The following is an 18,791-nucleotide window of genomic DNA, read 5'->3' as shown; positions in this document are numbered from 1 at the left end:
CCGTCAGGACAGTGAGTCTTGTTAGGAACTTCTGCGCGGTACAGTACCTGCCTGAGGCGATGTATAGGAGGTCAAGTAGTGTTAAACAGGCTAATGGTGGCAGTGTTTGGCTGGTCTCCCCAAAAGCCTTAATCTGATCTCATATATGGTATGTTTATTTCATAGTCTTAATCCTATATAATTAGTTGCTAGGGTGAAATGGTTTGCTAATAAATGGTGTGTATTATATACTGGCCCGAATTTTAAGGAGTTAATTATATTATAAAGTATCTCTGTGCCAACCTTTAAGTTATCACTAAGTGAACATTTTACACAGGCGTGGCAGCGCCACCATCCAATAAGGTAACTGTAACATATGGAGGGAGATGTGACCTCCTCGTCCAGCAGACACATTAGTGAGATGAACAGAGTTCATACTGAAGGTGTCAGGTGTGTGTGTGTTAGTGTTACTTCCGGACCCGTGGGTGACCCGAAGGCAACATCTAGGATGGCCGTGTTACACAGAGTAACACAAGAGCATAATGGTGTTATGTCCTATACTTGTATATAACATGAACGCGGTGTTACACAGAATAACACTAGAGCATAATGGTGTTATGTCCCATACCTGTATACAACATGAACTAGGCATTGACTGACTTAACAAATTAAACAAAACGACCATGTCGATGTCGAAGACGTCAGGAACAATTCAAACACAACACTCTCCTACTTCTCAGGCAGACGATATATATATACAAGGAAATCACTGTAGGTGCGCATGATCCAAGTATATAATACAGGTGTCTGTATGAATGCTGTCGATAAATGGATGAAAGAGTTAATCGCACAGAGGACACCATCAGAGATGTGTGTGTGTGTGTGTGTGTGTGTGGTGTGTGTGTGTTTGTGTGTTTCATCTCTCTCTTTTCTCTCGCCATGAATCGGCCTAAACACACCCTGAAGCTGTGCAAAACCGCTTGGGAGCATGTATTTCATGTATTATAGCCTATATATATATGTATATGTATATGTATATATATATATATATATATATATATATATATATATATATATATATATATATATATATATATATATATATATATATATATATATATATATATATATATATATATATATATATATATATATATATATATATATATATATATATATATATATATATATATATATATGTAACCGGTCGGAATTTGCTGGACTTTAATTTCTCACTTGACTTGGGGTTTATTAAAAATTAATAGATGGTAATGGCAGTGGAAGCGCCCCTTTGAGAAAAATCCCGAACCAGCACAAAAACACTTAAATCTACTACACAAAATGAACTGTCCGTGACCCGTGGAAGGATAGCGTCTGTGACTGGGATGAATGAGACACACTGTAAAATTTAGACACTTATATTCCCTCCAACACTACAAACACAATCAAATAATGGTACACCAATATGCGCACCTCTTAACTTAAACTTTAAACACTACTCTGGGGAATAAAAGTTATACATGACATAGAAATTATTAGAAACACAGGCAACAATAAATTTGAAGTATTAAGAAATGTTGTTTACTCCACAATGAATAGGCCTTAAGGGTCTTCAACAAAATAATATCAGTCACTGAGGAATGGTAATAAAAGATAAGAAATTAAATACTCTACAATGAATAGGCCTAAAGGGCTTTCAGCAAAATAATATCACTCAACAAAATTATAGCACCCCAACAGGTGTACACTTCCTAACCTAACCTAACCACTGCTCTGGGGAACAAGGTTATACCTGAGATCAGAATTATGAAGAATTAGAGGCATTAAAAGAATCAAATCACAGTATCACTCTGGTTCCACTTAATGGCACAAACATTCAAAAAACACTACTATCAAAATTATTTAAGAAATATTAAACTACACACGTCAAGATAATATCAGTCTGAGGAATGGTGTTAACTACACCCGTGATAAGGAAGATAAAATGTTCCTCTAGGTATCTCCTAGAGTCCTAGACTCACGGTCTCAGTGTGTGACCATTAATATACTCAGATAGCCTCAGTGTACTCCCAGTGCGTCCATGGGCAGGAAGAGAGTGAGCCAATCAGACCTTGTGCAGTTGAGAGAAACTTTAGCTTCCCGTTAGCAAGAGGGTTTCACTAGCTGCTCGGGACATGTGGGGTTGTGCACCGGAGTGGTAAGAACTGATCACCCACTGCTGATGCTGGTCCCGTGTCGTGTTAGTTGTCGGGAGCACTCGTTCACTCAAGAGATCCTTTGCTACCCCGCTAAACAGTGACAGGCCTACACTGATCGGTCCAATGGCGACAATCGCCACCCTCAATCATCAACGGCAGTCAATCTCTCGCAGTCAACTCCGGTCAACTCCAGTCAACTCCGGTCAACTCCAATCAACTGGGTTCTGACGGAAACCCTGAAATGAACTCACTGTTAGCTCTAGTTTACTTTATCACTGCCCTATCTAACCCTGTCTGAGATCGAATGAGACTTACTTGTTATACTGCAATAGCGCAGCACAGGTGACTAGGCCACGTGACTATTTCTGATGGACGCGCGGAACGTCTTGTCTGTGTGAATGCTCTCCGGGACTGGGCCTAGCCAGCGTCGTCTCCCCAAGGCGCTAGCTTGGTCCTACGTGATATATTTACCGCCTAACTAATAACTCCTTGGGACACCCGTAACATTATTCAGACTGCTAAACGATCTATAATAATTTCAAATTCAATAATAGTCCCTTAACTTCATGAATCGCATCATTATTAATTCGGTAAATCACATTTAATATCATATAGGCCTAGTTCCGCAGTCTCTCGCTACGAGCAGGCAGCGCTCCCTCCCCTCAGATGACCTTGAACGCTCAGTATCACTCATGGCGGGGCATTTGAAATTACTCTGAAATTTCTGAATATTACAATCGACCCCCCTAAAAAAAGACAGCACTGTCCTCATGTGCTGAGAAAACATGCATACGACCCCCCTAAAATTTTGTTCTAAGGACTGCACCTCACCCCTTTAGCTAAATGCAGCATTCCCGTCTTCTCTTCTCTCCTTTTCTCTCCCGCTAACACTCGACCCCCCCTAAAAAAGACAGCACTGCCCTCATGTGCTGAGAGAACAACTTAAAACCCACCTTCAACTCTGTACTATTCCACTCGCAGCTAGCAACTCCATTTCTTCCTAGCCCAACTCAATACCAACCAGAACATCACGCTCCCCTTTGCCTGGCCCTTAACTAGAGAACCAATGTCAAAAAAATACACAGTCCAAAACAAGCATGCTCTCCTTTTGCCTGGCCCTTGAACTAAGAGGAACCAGTGTCAAAAAAAATACTCAGTCCATCTCCAACATGCTCTCCTTTTGCCTGGCCCTTGAGCTAAGAGGAACCAGTGTCAAAACAATACTCAGTCCAAAACAAACATCGCTCTCCTTTTTTGCCTGGCCCTTGAGCTAGAAGGGAGCAGTCGTAAAACAATACTCGATCCGTCTCCGAACACCTGTGCAGAAGACCGGCCTCTGACAATGTACCAGCCCATATTAGTGAGGCCCCTGGACATTACAGCCGTACTCTCAATCCCGCTCATGACAGCAACCACTACTCCGCGCATCTCTGGCCTAACCATCTCCAATCCTCTTTTCTCCACAGCCATCGCTCACTACAACCTGCTTTCTCATTACCGTACTAAACTGTAATCGGTGGCTTCGTCTTGTCTCTCTCAGCTGGGCTCGATCAGCCTCTCTGAACTGCTTACGTACCCCTACTCAGCTCCCACTTGGACCTCCGCTTTCCTTGTTGCTGGACGTGTGTGCCTTGTTCCTCCTGAACCGTTGAGATGTGTGCCTGGGGCTTTCCACTTGAACCTGTTTACCTGTGTACGATAATCCTCTTGGGTCTCCGAACTCCTCTCTCCAAGCTGTACCAAGGTCCGCAGCCGTCTCTCTGCTACTCTCATACATCTCTGTTGTCAAAGCCCTAACCAACTCAGTCCGGGCACAGGATGAGCATCAGTGCGAGTTTAATCCCCTACCATTGCTAACCAACACATGATGGCGTTCATTTATCCCAACCACAGTACTATCGGTAGAGCATTAAAAACTACGCTCTGCTACCATTTTGTAACCGGTCGGAATTTGCTGGACTTTAATTTCTCCTTGACTTGGTGTTTATTAAATTTAATAGATGGTAAGAAAGGCAATTAGAGCGCACTTTGAGAAAAAATCCCGAACCAGCACAAGAACACTTAAATCTTACTCGCAAAATGAACTGTCCGTGACCGTGGAAGGATAGCGTCATGACTGGGATGAATGAGACACACTGTAAAATTGGAACACTTATATTCCCTCCAACACTACAAACACAATCAAATAATGGTACACCAATATGCGCACCTCTTCTTAAACTTAAAACACTACTCTGGGGAATAAAAGTTACATAAATGACATAGAAATTATTGAAACACAGGCAACAATAAATTTGAAGTATTAGAAATATTTAGCACACATAGAAACTATGAGCATCTTGGGGCTTTCACAAAATAACTCCATCGCTGATCCTTAGGAAATGGTATTAAAAAGCCAGAAAGTCGCCTCTACAATGAATAGGCCTTAAGGGCTTTCAATAGTATCTCCTCAACAAAAGTACTTGCTTTTAACAGGGTGTGCTACAACTACAACTTCAGCACAACACATACAGGGAACAAGGTTATGCCTGAGATCAATTATGAAGATAGAGGCATTAAAAAAGGAATCAAAATCACAGTATATCTGGATTAAAATATTAAACTACACACGTCAAGATAATATCAGTCTGAGAATAAATTACTTCCGTGATAAGGAAGATAAATGTTCTCTAAATTCCTGCAGTGCAAATTTCTGAATATGATGTCATGACCATTAATATACTCAGATTAGCCTCAGTGTACTCCCAGTGCGTCCATGGGCCCAGGAAGAGTGAGCCAATCGAACCTTGGCGCGTGACTTTAGCTTCCGTTATGGGGTTTGCACTAGCTGCTCAGGACATAATAAGTTATGCTGAGTGAAGTGAACTGATGCCCACTCTGATGCTGATTGCAAGGCACTCGTTCACTCAAGAGATCCTTTGCTGCCGCTAAGCAGTGACAGGCCTACGCAAGTCGGTCCAATGGCGACAATCATACCCTCAATCATCAACGGCAGTCTCAAACGGCAGTCAATCTCTCGCAGTCGATTTCCAGTTCAACTCCAATCAGAAGTGGGTTCTGTTGGCAAACCCACCGTGTTCACTGCGTTAACCTGGTTAACTTTACCACTGCCCTATCTAACCCTGTCTGAGATCGAATGGAACTTACTTGTTATACTGCAATAGCGCAGCACAGGTGACTAGGCCACGTGACTATTTCTGATGGACGCGCGGAACGTCTTGTCTGTGTGACTGCTCTCCGGGACTGGGCTAGCCAGCGTCGTGTCTCCCCCAAAGGCGCTAGCTTGGGCCTACGTGATATGTTACCGCCTAGCTAATAACTCCTTAGGACACCGTAACATTATTCAGACTGCTAAACGATCTATAATAATTTCCGATTTAAATATGTTCGCCGCTTCATGAGATCGCATCATTATTAGTTAGGTAATTCATTTAAATATCATATAGGCCCTGGTTCACCGATCTCTCTCTCGCTTCGCGAGCAGTGGCGCTCCGCCCTCAGATGACCTTGAACGCTCAGTATCACACTCATGGCGGGGCATTTTGAAATTACTCTACCAGAAATTTCTGGATATTACAATCGACCCCTAAAAAAAGTAGCACTGTCCTCATGTGCTGAAAAAACATTCATACGACCCCCTAAAATTTTGTTCTAAGGACTGCACTACCTTTTGCTAAATGCAGCTTTCATCCCTTCTCTCCTTTTCTTCCCGCTAACATATATATATATATATATATATATATATATAAATATATATATATATATATATATATATATATATATATATATATATATATATATATATATACATATATATATACATATATATATATATATATATATATATATATATATATATATATATATTTTTTTTTTTTTTTTTTTTATGTGTGGTTTCCAGGCCCCGGATACTCCCACTGACAGAGTTGAATTGCATTTTGCATGTGTAAAACCAACACGATGATCACAGTTGAGCGACGAGCTTCACTATAACAAGGTTGATTCACTCTCCGCGGCCACACTTTGACCTGCCCCCTCATTAACCCTTTCCTTCACTCTTCTCGGGACTGTGCCAATTCTAACCTTTGGCTCTCCTCCCACATCATCCTCCACATCCTCCGTCATTTCATCACTCCATCTTTCCCCCGGTTTTCCCCAAGGACGACTATCCTTACCATTATTCCTCACTCTCTTATGGAGTCTTTCCTCCCCATCCCTCGCCACACGTCCATTCCTTAACATAAAATTTTTTATAGGAAATTTAGCCCAAAAAATCTTGAGTGAAGCTTCGATTCATGTTTAGAGTGAGACCCAAGTTTACCGAGAACCAGTCGACAATCGCTTATATGAGTCATGTGTGCTCCCAGATGGAATATTGTTATGTGTGGTGTTGGGGCCCTGTGGGCTGGGTGTGGTGTTGGGGCACTGTGGGCTGGGTGTGGTGTTGGGGCACTGTGGGCTGGGTGTGTGGTGTTGGGGCACTGTGGGCTGGGTGTGGTGTTGGGGGCCCTGTGGGCTGGGTGTGGTGTTGGGGCACTGTGGGCTGGGTGTGGTGTTGGGGCACTGTGGGCTGGGTGTGGTGTTGGGGCTGTGGGCTGGGTGTGGGGCTGTGGGGCTGGGTGTGGTGTTGGGGCCCTGTGGGCTGGGTGTGGTGGGGCACTGTGGGCTGGGTGTGGTGTTGGGGCACTGTGGGCTGGGTGTGGTGTTGGGGCCCTGTGGCGGTGTGGTGTTGGGGCACTGTGGGCTGGGTGTGTGGTGTTGGGGCCTGTGGGCTGGTGTGGTGTTGGGGCACTGTGGGCTGGGTGTGGTGTTGGGGCCCTGTGGGCTGGGTGTGGTGTTGGGGCACTGTGGGCTGGGTGTGGTGTTGGGCTGTGGGCTGGGTGTGGTGTTGGGGCACTGTGGGCTGGGTGTGGTGTTGGGGCACTGTGGGCTGGGTGTGTTGGGGCACTGTGGGCTGGGTGTGTGGTGTTGGGGCACTGTGGGCTGGGTGTGGTGTTGGGGCACTGTGGGCTGGGTGTGTTGGGGCACTGTGGGCTGGGTGTGTGTTGGGCTGTGGCGTGTGGGCTGCTGGGTGTGGTGTTGGGGCACTGTGGGCTGGGTGTGGTGTTGGGGCACTGTGGGCTGGGTGTGGTGTTGTGGGCACTGTGGGCTGGGTGTGGTGTTGGGGCCGTGGGCTGGGTGTGGTGTTTGGGGCACTGTGGGCTGGGTGTGTGTGTTGGGGCACTGTGGGCTGGGTGTGGTGTTGTGGCTGTTGGGCCTGTGGCTGGGTGTGGTGTTGGGGCACTGTGGTGGGTGGTGTTGGGGCCCTGTGGGCTGGGTGTGGTGTTGGGGCACTGTGGGCTGGGGTGTGTGCTGTGGTGTGGGCTGGGTGTGGTGTTGGGGCTGGGTGTGGTGTTGGGGCACTGTGGGCTGGGTGTGGTGTTGGGAGCACTGTGGGCTGTGGGGCCTGTGGGTGGTGTTGGGGCACTGTGGGCTGGGTGTGGGCACTGTGGTTGTGGTGTTGGGGCACTGTGGGCTTGGTTGGGTACTGTGGCTGGGTGTCGTGTTGGGGCACTGTGGGCTGGGTGTGGTGTTGGGGCAGTGTGGGCTGGGTGTGGTGTTGGGCAATGTGGGCTGGGGCACTGTGACTGGGTTTGGTGTTGGTGCACTGGGGCTGGGTGTGGTTGCACTTGTGGCCTGGGTGTGTGTGATGAGCACTGTGGGCTGGGTGTGGTGTTGGGGCACTGGCTGGGTGTGGTGTGGTGCACTGTGGCTGGGTGTGGTGTTGGAGCACTGTGGGCTGGGTGGTGTTGGAGCACTGTTGGCTGGGTGTGTGGTGGAGCACTGTTGGCTGGGTGTGGTGTTGGAGCACTGTTGGCTGGGTGTGGTGTTGGGGCACTGAGGGCTGGGTGTGGTGTTGGAGCACTGTGGGCTGGGTGTGGTGTTGGGGCACTGTGGGCTGGTGTGGTGTTGGGGTACTGTGGGCTGGGTGTGGTGTTGGGGCACTGTGGGCTGGGTGTGGTGTTGGGGTACTGTGGGCTGGGTGTGGTGTTGGAGCACTGTGGGCTGGGTGCGTTAGGGCATGTGGTCTAGGTTACTGCCTGAATTTCATTACCAGAAAACATCCACCATCGAATATTTCGTCGTTTTCTTTAGTGTAGATAATTCCACAGTTAGTGTTGTGTTGACCTGCCACCTCCACACACACTCGACCAGTCTACGAGGGTAACAGGGACGACCTATTACTTCTCTCTTGAAATTCCATTCTACAGAACCTCTGTGTACCAGAACTGAAGAGTAACAGTGTATAGAACTCCCTGCCTCTTGAGTTTTTATCCAGTCATATATAACATCCATTTGTTCGTACCTTTCTGCTTATGATTAAATCAGTCTTTGGCCAGGGGATGCCACCGTGAGTAGATCTGACAAAGAAAACCTTATTTGATCTCTCCCTTCGCTTCTGAGTTTCTAAGAAAAAAAAATACATAATTCTCCCGGCGACATGAGAACATTAAAAGGGTGTTACGTCTCAGACAACTTCACATAATTAAAAGAGATTCTAGTCTTAAAAACTTTTAATGATACGAACAAAACATGAATATATTTTCCCGACAAGTGAGAAATAATGGGTGGGCCTGGGCTAAATAATTTTCTCAATTTGGAGACCTGGAGTAGTGGAGAGGTGTGTGTGTGTGGTAGAGAAAGACAGGGCATACACAGCAGGCCCAACATCAACGTCAGTAGGGGGAAATCAGGTTGAGGGGATCCAACACAGATTCTCCCAGAGTTCCACCAGATACTGAGACTTCCTCGCCTGTGTTAATACAAAATGTTAGAGCCTCTTGCTGTGTGATTCTGTGTAGAGCCTCTGCTGTGTAGGTGTACCGTGTTAGAGCCTCTGCCGTTAAAATAAATACTGTGGTCTTTGAGAACAGAGAGAGAGAGAGAGAGAGAGAGAGAGAGGCTGACTCAGGAAGACTCCCGTTGACAATGCCATTAGGGTCAAGTTACTCGCCCGAGGTAAGATGGTCACTCACCGTGTCTGTGGGTCTGTCTTTTCGTTTCTTTATGTCATTGTCTGTTTCTTTGTTCTTATCAATTCAAAAGTTTGTCTATCGCTTAAGGTATCTGTCTATCTGTATATCAGAGCATAAGAAAATAAGGAGTCTGCAATAGGCCGGATGGCCTGAGCATGGCAGCTCCTCTCGAGAGTTACAACCACTCTCTATCGTCCAAGAATCTATCTAGCCTCATTTAAAAACTTTCCAGCGTCCCAGCACTTACTACAAAGCTGCTAAGCTTGTTCCACTCGTCCACCACCCTATTTGTGAACCAGTTTCTTCCTATCTCCCTCCTAAACCTAAACTTATCCAACTTAAATCCGTTGCTACGAATCCTATCCTGCTCGGATATTATAAGAACCTTATCTATATCTCCTTTATTGATTCCTTTCACTCACTTAAATTCTTCTATCATATCTCCCCGCACTCTTCGTCTTTCTAGGGACTACAAGTTTAGTTTCTTTAATCTATCTTGATATGGAAGGTTTCTAAGTCCCGGAATCATTTTCGTCATTCTTCACTGCACCGACTCCAGTGAATTGATATCTATTCTATAATAAGGGCACCAAAACTGAACAGCATAATCGAGGTGGGGCCTGACTAGCGCAAGATATAGTTGCAATATGACCTCTGCACTCTTATTACTTACACTTTTAGATATAAAACCTAATACTCTGCTTTCCTTATTTCGAACATTAACGCCCAAGTCGAAGTACCCCTAAGTCTCTTTCACAAGTCGACTTCTTTAGGTTGATGTTAAGGCTGTATACATTAACAGTATTTGTTCTTCCAATATTAAGTACGCTGCACTTGCTGGTGTTGAATATCATTTGCCATTTTTCTGACCACTCCTGTAGTTTATTTAAATCCTCCTGTAGTGCATTTGCATCCTGCCCTGAATTAATCTACCGCCCTATTTTGGTGTCATCCGCAAACTTGCTTCAGTCACTGCTGCTCCCAGTATCTAGATCGTCTATATACCAATCGATTTTTTGGTCTGTCCGTATGTTTGTCTGTCTTCTTTTCTGTCTGTCTCCTTATCCATGTCTGTCTGTCTGTCATTAAGGAGCACGAGAAACCTTACATTTTCCTCTAATTTGAGAGACAATGGACTCACCTCTCTCACCTGAGCTATGACACATGGCTTATATATTGCACTGACACTGTACCATAGCTTAACCCTAAGTATGTAAACACGAGTATAGAAATATAATAAATAAAATAAGTTATAGATACACATCCATAAAATTAATAATACATATAATTATCTCTTAAGTTACTAAAATAATATCCATCACTCATATCTAAAATTAATTATTCTTAATATTTTTGTTAAAGTAATAATATTTTTTTTATAACCGTCCGAAAGACAACAATAACAGAGGTTGATTTTTTTTTATGTAAACAAGACCTTTTTATATATTTTTTTTTACACCAATTGATGTAAACAATTGTATTTAAGGCTTTATATGTACCTAAAAAATAGAACTGACAGAAAATATGACAGAATAACAAGGTAACCCAACTAGATCATCCACTTTTAACAAATATATGAGGGAAAATGTATAAAAAAAATATATTCAATACAACAATAAATATTTTCAAATCAACTTTTTTATTCCTGTTTTTTTTTTGTATTTATTGTGTGGTAAGTAATGTGTTTTGAATAATGTTTGTTTTTATTTGATCATTGTGTGTTTTATTTGGTTAATGTTACTGTTTGGTTTGGTCATTATTCTTTGTTTTTCTTGATCATTGTTTTAATTGATCAATATTTGTTTATTTGATCAATGTTTATATAATCATTAATATATATATTTCTCATTATTCTATCCATCTCTCTCTCTCTCTCTCTCTCTCTCTCTCTCTCTCTCTCTCTCACTGTATAGACACAAACTAAGTAATCCCTTGTTGGGTTAAAAGCAAAAAAAGTTCTCTCAGAGGGCGAGTGAGTGAGTGAGTCAATCAGTCAATAGTGGCAATCATAGAGCTAACTGACGCAATTAAAAACAAAAGGGTCCCTCTAAACGCCTATACCAATTGAAGTGTGTCACTAAGGTCGTCGAACCCTATACACTAGAGTTCTATAATTGCCCTTAATGCCATGAATAACATATCACTGTCTTGCCTCTCGCACTCTAATGGGTAGTTATGTGATTTATCTGCCTGTCAAGATAGTGATTGGTCTGGGGGACGGGCTGTTGACTGTCTTAGTAGTTTGTACAGGATTAGTGGTAATTGGTACTAGATGTTTCTTCACCAGTATGATGGTTCGAGTTTTTCTATAGCAGAATGTAGTGTGTTGTGAAGTGCTATGGCGTGTTGTGAAGTGTTGTGAAGTGCTATGGCGTGTTGTGCAGTGTTGTGAAGTGTTGTGGCGTGTTGTGGAGTGTTGTGAAGTGTTATGGAGTGTTGTGAAGTGTTATGATGTGCTTTGAAGTGTTGTGAAGTGCTGTGACATGTTATGAAGTGTTGTGACGTGTTGTGGAGTGTTGTGACGTGTTGTGGCGTGTTGTGGAGCGTTGTGACGTGTTGTGGAGTGTTTTGGAGTGTTGTGACGTGTTGTGGAGTGTTGTGAAGTGTTGTGGAGTGTTGTGACGTGTTGTGGAGTGTTGTGACGTTGTGGAGTGTTGTGACGTGTTGTGCAGTGTTGTGGAGTGTTGGGCTATTTTGGAAGATTTTTAGATTTATGTCTTGACTGTCTTCGTGGGAGGAGGAGGGGGAGGTCTGGTGAGTGTTGATGATTATTAATACTAATGATGGTGATGATGACGGTGATAATGATGATGACGATCATGATGCTGCTGATGATGATAATGATAGATATAATGATGATGCGGAGGATGGTTAGGATATTTTGCTGGCAAACGCTTTTATTTCCATGTAGGACAACATGAAATATTCAACAAAAATACCCTGTACTTTGAACCTAAATGAGGTGAAAGTGGGTCCAATGAGCGTTGCGCAATGCCCAATTAAGTGCAGTGCGGACACAGCACACTGTCAACTACGTCTGTTTTTGGTATATAAGGAGACAAAATGGCCGGCATTTCACTTGACCGTCTTTACTTACCTCAGCTGTAAAGTCAACTGGATCACGTTCATCAGGGCATAAATATCGTTCCCTGGTGAGACAAAACCTAACTATTGAAACATCTATCTACATAAAATATCGATTTTTGATAATTTCACTTTATATCGTCCAGTGGTAAGGTAATTATGTCCAGCAAACAGAATGTAAAAACAAAACCGATAACGGTCCACTTTGATCAATTTACTGAACGTTTATATGCGAAAAAAAAGAAAAAAGTTCCGATTCATTTAGGGATTATTTTTTGTTGGTCCTAAAACACACAATAAAAAATATCCCATAACAATTGTAGTAATGATAAATAATACTAAAAAGTTGATTTTAATTGGACATCGATGTAAAATGAGAATAGTTAGTACCTAAGAAACATAAAAACAAAAAAAATAAAAAAAATAAAAATCAATATATATATAGAGTAAAAAGACTCTATCAATATACTACGAACAAAAGTTTTCACCATGACTCACTTTCTTAAGACTGAATATTTGAGGCGCGTCGTTACCATATCTGGGAAGAGAAGTTGTGATTAAACATTTGGTTATTATCTTTTAACTCTTGAGGCGAAGCTGGGGTACAATGATAGGTTCTGCTCTCTCTCTCTCTCTTTATATTTCTTTCTCTTTGTCTCTTTTATTCTGTTTTTCTTTTTATCATTATATATTTCTCTTTGTTTTCTTTAATTTTCTATCTCTTTTTCATCCCCTCTCTCTCTCTCTCTCTCTCTCTCTCTCTCTCTCCCTCTCTCTCTCTCTCTCTCATGACTATAATTAAAGTAATTAACCTTTGTAATAACCCCTTTAAAAATTAACTCAATCTATTTATTATCCTCATCTTAAATAACCTCATTCTAGGTTATCTTAGTTAATGAGTTTAATTATTAACCTTTAGTTCACGTAATTAACTTAGTGATCTTGTTAAGGTAAAAGTCTGCGGTGTTTATGATGAAAATATTAACTTGGGAGAATTTGGGTGGTTGATGGGATAGAGTTAATACATATTGTCCTCTTTGATATATTGAAGTTAATGGCGTATTTTCATGGGGAGAGAGAGAGAGAGAGAGAGAGAGAGAGAGAGAGAAGCCCCTCCATCTTCAATACGGTCTCTCTCTCTCACTCTCTCTCTGTCTTTTTTTTAAGGTTAAATATTATGGGGAAATAAATTATTTTTAATGACCCGGCAGAAATAAAGGCAGACTCCCGCCCACTCAACCGCCCACTCAACCGCCCACACAACCGTTCGCTTCCATATCATATTATTTCCCGTAGGAGATAAATAATGACATAATTCACCTTTTTTTTAATACCTTTGTGCTATTTCCAATTTTTTTAGTGTTTTTTAAAGTTTTCAGCTGTTTCCTATTGTAGCTAAGTTACTTATGATTAATTATCTAAGTTTTTGCGTTCGTGTCTACAACTGCAACAATTTAACAACAATAATATCAACAAGATTCATATACAATAAATATTTTGGTGATCGAGAGACTGGTGTTGCAACATTGTGCATCACTGTGTTGAAATTTCCTTCTGAATGTTCTCTTGACTTCCAACAACACAAACGTATTTTAATAAGAGTTGTTCAGTATTAATCTGTGTTAACACATCGTAACGTTCCATAGTTCAATCTTCAGGACTTTACTTGTATCACGTTAGCCTAAGTCTTTAAAAACATAATTTTATCTTATAATCTTATAATAAAGGGTCAGATATCAATGGAATTTTCTATATATTGTAATAATTTAATATAAGCTGTTTTCCTAATTAGTTTTTTATATACTAAATATCAAGTTAATTACACATCAGAATTATGAGCCAATTAAAAAATGTTTTACTGGATGGTAATAATTAGCAAGAGGAAATAAAATGGAATTATTTCGTTCAGGATTAGTTCTTCATTTCATGTGACCAAATATGAAAATGTTAATATTTTTTGTTTGGCTCTTGATAAGTTGACAGGTTTGAAAAAAAAATAAGCAGCGTTTTTAGGTAATTTTGTTTCTTGTTCAGCAAAAATATAATATATTTTCTGCTTTTTTTTTCATTTTCTACTAGCAAAATAATTACTTGGTGGCGTATTAAACGGTACAGTTGTCAGCAGCTTTTATATGTGTCGTCAGCAGCTAATTCTGTTCTCTGTGACGTAAGCAGCTTATTCTAATTCCTCAAATATCAACACAATATTCTCTCCCTTGTAACTTCAGCAGATAATTCTGTTTCTACCAGGAGCGAACTCGTAACAATAGATTTAAATTAGGCAATTTAGATTTAGGCGCGAGATAGGTAAACATTGGTATGGAAATAGAGTAGTGGATGAGTGGAACAAGTTACCAAACATCATCATTAACTCGAATATGCAGGATAGCTTCAAACATAGGTTGGATGAGCCAATAGGCCCGCTACAGTTTCTCCATTCTTATGTTCTTACGTCAACAGCTAATTATCATTCCTGTAACGTCAACAGCTCGCTCTCTTTTCTGTAACGGTATAAGCTAATTTTTTCCAATAACGTCAGCAATTAATTCTTTTCTCTGTAAGTTAGCAACTAATTCTCTTTCCTGTAATATAAACAGTCAAATTTCTTCCCAATAAAGGCTGTAACATTATCTTATCTAAGCAAACTTCTTAAATTTGGGACAGAATAACTATCTATGTTATTCTAAACTTACAAAAAACAACGTGGAAATGCCTCCACCAGATAAAGGTGGGCGGTTCTCTGCACGACTCATGTTAGCAAATATATTTTTTTCCAGTAACTTTCAACAGCAACACTCACTTCAGTTAATGAGTAATTAATATTATTAGCCACAACTCTCTTTTATCTTCCTCCTCCCCTTCCTCTTAATTCTCGTCCTCCTTCTCTTTTCTTCTTCCTCCTTCTCTTCCCCTCCTTTTATTTTCTTCTTCTTCTCCCCTTCCCTTCCTTTTCTCTTCCTCTTCTCTTCCTCCCTGTTTTTCCTTCCTCCTCTTCTTCTCCCCCCTCTTCCTCCTCCTCCTCCCTCCTTTTCTCTTCTTCCCCTCCTACTTTTATCCTCCTCCTCCTCCCCATCCCCCTCTTCACTTTTTCTTCTTCCCCTCACCCTATTCTCTTTCTCCTTTTCTTCCCCCCTTTTCTTTTTCTCTCTCTTCCCCCTACTCTTCTTCCTCCTCTTCCTCAGATGGGTCTACTCACTGTAAGCTAATGTAAGATCATTATTGTTCAGTGATATGTCTTACTTAACCCATTGAAGACGGATGATTTAACCCCTTAGTACACACCCCTTAAAAGATATAATTTAGCCCCTTAAGTACGCACTCTTTAAAGATGATTCAACCCCTTAATTACACGCCCCTTAAAATAGATAATTCAACCACTTAATTACACGTCCTTTAAAGACGACAATTCAACCCCTTGAGTACACCCCCCCCTAAAAACGATAATTTAACCCCTTAAGACGATAATTCAACCCTTATACATACCCTTAAAAGAGATAAAATAACCTCTAAGTACGCCCTTAAATAGATAATATAACCCCTAAGTACATTACCACCGTATTTAAACACACATCTAAGATTCAGTGAGTGAGTCAGTGAGTCAGTAAGTAAGTTGACGTCAGCGAGTCAGTGAGTAGGTATTCAGTGAATCATGGCGATCTGATGGTGAAATGGTCAGTATGCTCACCTCGCAAGCGAGTGGACCCGGGTTCGATCCCCGGGCAGGGCGAAACAATGGGCAAGTTTCTTTACACCATTTGCCTCTGTCTACTCAGCAGTAATTGGGAACCTGGATGTTAATCGATTTGAGGATCGTGTTCCGGGGTAATGGTTAGCCAGTGCAGTTGGCGAGTTGTCCGGTCTTCTCGGACTATTCCTTGACACTGGGCCATGCAACTCGTCAACTCAGGGTGTGGTTGTTGTGTTGGCGACAGCTTCTCCACCTTAAACAAATTCACGCCTTGGTGGCCCTTGGGCCGGCTATCTTCGTTACACGAGGGGTAACCATTATTTATTAGTAGTATTTAGTGCTTCAGCAAGTGAGTCAGTGAGTTAGTGTGTCTTTGAGCCGGTCAGTGAGTCAGCAAGTCAGTGAGAGAGTCAGGGAGTGAGTCAGGGTGCTGGAGCCAAGTTGATGCTTTCTACTGACATAAAAATCGCCGATAGTGCTGGACCAAGCAAGAAGCTGTGGAAAATTGAGTGTTTAGATCTTGCTTCAGGCAAGAGGAGGAGGAGGAAATATGTGAAGAGGAAGAGGGAGGGGAAGAGAAGGAAATAAGTGAAGGAGGAGGAAGAGGGCAAGAGGAGGAAATAAGTAGAGGGAGGAAGAGGAGAAGAGGAGGAAATAAGTTAAGAGGGAGGAAGAGGGGAAGAGGTGGAGCAAAGGGAAGAAAAGGAGGAGGAACAGGAGGAGGAAGGTTTAGGAGGAAAAGGAAAACGATTGGAGGATATATTGTTAGCGGAAGAGGAGGATGGAGAGAGAGAGAGAGAGAGAGAGAGAGAGAGAGAGAGAGAGAGAGAGAGAGTGTGTGTGTGTGTGTGTGTGTGTCAGCTTTAACAAGTGTGGCGAGGCTGGCTTAATAAAGTCAATATCTCTCACCTGGCTTTCTCATGTCTTCTTTAATAACTCTTATTTTGTCATGTCGCTTATTTCTTTCCTCCCTTCTTCATCTTCCTCTTATCCTACTTCCACTCATTTGCTTCATATACTTACATTAACCCTTCTCCTCTATTCTCTCCTTCTTTCTCCCTCTCTGTCTGTCTTTCATTATCACTCTCTCTCTCTCTGTTATTTGTAGGCCCTCTCTTCTACGTCTGTCTGTGTCTGTCTGTCTGTCTGTCTATATATTATATATTCTCTCTGCAGCTATACTTCTCTGTCTCTGTCTCTCCCAAACTACACTTTCGCACGACACACACACACACACACACACACACACACACACACACACACACAATCTCTCTCTCTGTCTCCGCTTTCTCCCTCTCTCCTCTCTGTCTTTCTCCTCTCTCTCTCTGTTCTCTCTGTTCCTCTTTCTCCCTCTCTCTCTCTCTCTCTCTCTCTGTTCCTCTCTCTGTTCCTCTCTCTCTCCCTCTCTCTCTCCTCTCTTTATCTCCATTTCTCACGCTCCCTTTGTTCCCTGGTTTCTCCATTAGCTAAATGAGACACTTTCCTCTCTTCCTTCAAAAAAACTTTGATTTATCTTTGCAAATCGCACATATCCTTTTAGTGTCGCTCGTGTGTGTGTGTGTGTGTGTGTGTGTGTGTGTGTGTGTGAATTTAAATCGACCCTTGCACCTGGAAGACGATTACTCCACACCGTAACGCTTGGAGGAGCACCACACGAGATGTCAATACTTTCGAATTAGCCCGACTGCATACCGAGGTAGACAAGCGCCAACGCCGGAAAGACGCTGCCGCCACCCCTCCCGCACTAGATGTAGCCTTCCACATGTGCCACATCTGTGAACTACTCTGCCGGTCCCGTATCGGCCTCTATAGTCACCTTAAAACTCACCAACGAAGGTGACATCCTTAATAACTCATATTAATGTATCATAGCTGGATGATCGTCATACTCGATTCCTAGTGACAGCAAAGTAGTACTAGTAGTGTATTTAGGAGTGGAAACATTACACGATAAAATATATTAATCTTTAACTTCCAACCACCCTGTCCATCAACATACACGATAGAGTTGACACTTGTGACATATACACAGGAATCCCTTACAACCAGAGCCTAGGCAGAGGGTGATCGATCTGATCCTATATAAAAAATGGTCCTCAAGCTACTACAAAGACTCTCTGATTCCCTGTAGACTGAGGAAGAAGGAAACAATAGATTCAGAGGCTCCGGCGTTATCTGAATATCATGAATATATAAAGGATCCGTTTCATTTTTAGTCAAGATCAGAATATTTAACTTTTATACTTTGTCTTTCATTATCTGTGGACGAGGAGAGCCAACAGAAGACTTCATTATTAATACAGAGGCTTTGATCATATTACGTGAAGGTTAAAGCGAAGGACATAGATCAGGAAATACGACTGAAGTGTTTTGTTTTCTTCTTTCTCATCTTGTTAAAAAAAAAGTAATAGAATCAAGTAACACAAATGGATCAGAAAACTTTATTGTAGTATCTGATCCATTCTTGTCAAGTTCAAGAGGAGAGACAAAGGGTTTCGAATACACGATGGAATTGCTTGTTGTTTACTTTTGTTTTACCGGAGAAAAAGTAAGAGAGTCAAAGACAACGTATTGGAAAGCCATGAATATACAGTATACACTATCGGAACCTAATAGGTGAGAATCAGAGACCAATACAAAAGGTTCAGAATTCCATAAGTTAGATGCTTTGTTTTTTTTCATTGTCATGTTTCTAGAGGGAAGTAATGGACTCCGAATAATATATCAGAATGCCAAAGATAGTTTAGTTTAGTGAGATATAGAAAACGGTTCAAGATGTGCCACTGAATCATTCTTTTCTTTAATCTTATCTGGCTAGAGTGAAGT

This window comes from Homarus americanus, unplaced genomic scaffold (genome assembly GCF_018991925.1).
Source record: "Homarus americanus isolate GMGI-L3 unplaced genomic scaffold, GMGI_Hamer_2.0 scaffold45698, whole genome shotgun sequence".
NCBI lineage: Eukaryota > Metazoa > Arthropoda > Malacostraca > Decapoda > Nephropidae > Homarus > Homarus americanus.
The sequence above is the reverse complement of the archived record's forward strand: the minus strand, read 5'-3'. Positions refer to the sequence as shown.